The sequence below is a fragment of the Symphalangus syndactylus genome, chromosome 2, assembly GCF_028878055.3.
Source record: "Symphalangus syndactylus isolate Jambi chromosome 2, NHGRI_mSymSyn1-v2.1_pri, whole genome shotgun sequence".
NCBI classification, from domain to species: Eukaryota; Metazoa; Chordata; class Mammalia; order Primates; family Hylobatidae; genus Symphalangus; species Symphalangus syndactylus.
In genome coordinates this window covers 63454449-63455000 of record NC_072424.2, presented here as the reverse complement: position 1 = coordinate 63455000, position 552 = coordinate 63454449, and the positions used below count along the sequence as shown (strand labels likewise).

The following is a 552-nucleotide window of genomic DNA, read 5'->3' as shown; positions in this document are numbered from 1 at the left end:
GTCATATGTTCAAAATGCTCATGGCAAACAATCATTTTGCATTCCTGCAAATAAAATTGTTTTATACTGTAAGCTGGAGGCGAGTGTAACTTATTTTTGTAATAAAGTTTTTATTTTTTTTATGTGTCATTAATATAAATGTGTGTTAGTGTAGAAATCTTCTGGTTTAAAAACTTAGAATTGCACACATTTCAGTATGTTTATTTGTACTTACATAATTTTAGAATAGTGGTTGCCAATAGCCTGTATGTTTCACATTAATTGGTTTTTTGTTATCTAAATAAATCATTTTAGTATGTTGTATGTCAGTTACTGGGATAGCTGGGACATAGAGTGTAATTTAAAATTTGTCAATAAGTATTCATTGGAATATATGTAAATGTGCCTTGCCGGTTATTGAAACTTATCTACAAAATGAGTATGGGGTGACAAAAATTAGTTCCTGGTGCTTAATGAAACTTTCTGCCACTGATTTTATATATTACCCCGTGCTTTTTTAAAGTACATCTCTCTCAAAACTTAGTGTAAGTTTGAGGGCTACACAAAACATTT

The 552-nt window shown here is 29.9% G+C and overlaps 1 protein-coding gene across 20 annotated transcripts in view; it reads left to right on the top strand.

The window, feature by feature from the left end:
• SYNCRIP (synaptotagmin binding cytoplasmic RNA interacting protein) overlaps positions 1 to 303 on the top strand; it is a 33247-nt gene extending 32944 nt beyond the window's left edge. For all 20 annotated transcript variants that reach the window (XM_063618957.1, XM_063618988.1, XM_063618978.1 and 17 more), the window contains one exon: positions 1 to 303. This exon is cut by the window's left edge. The gene's annotated coding sequence lies outside the window, so the exon portion shown is untranslated.
• Positions 304 to 552: the final 249 nt, after the last annotated feature.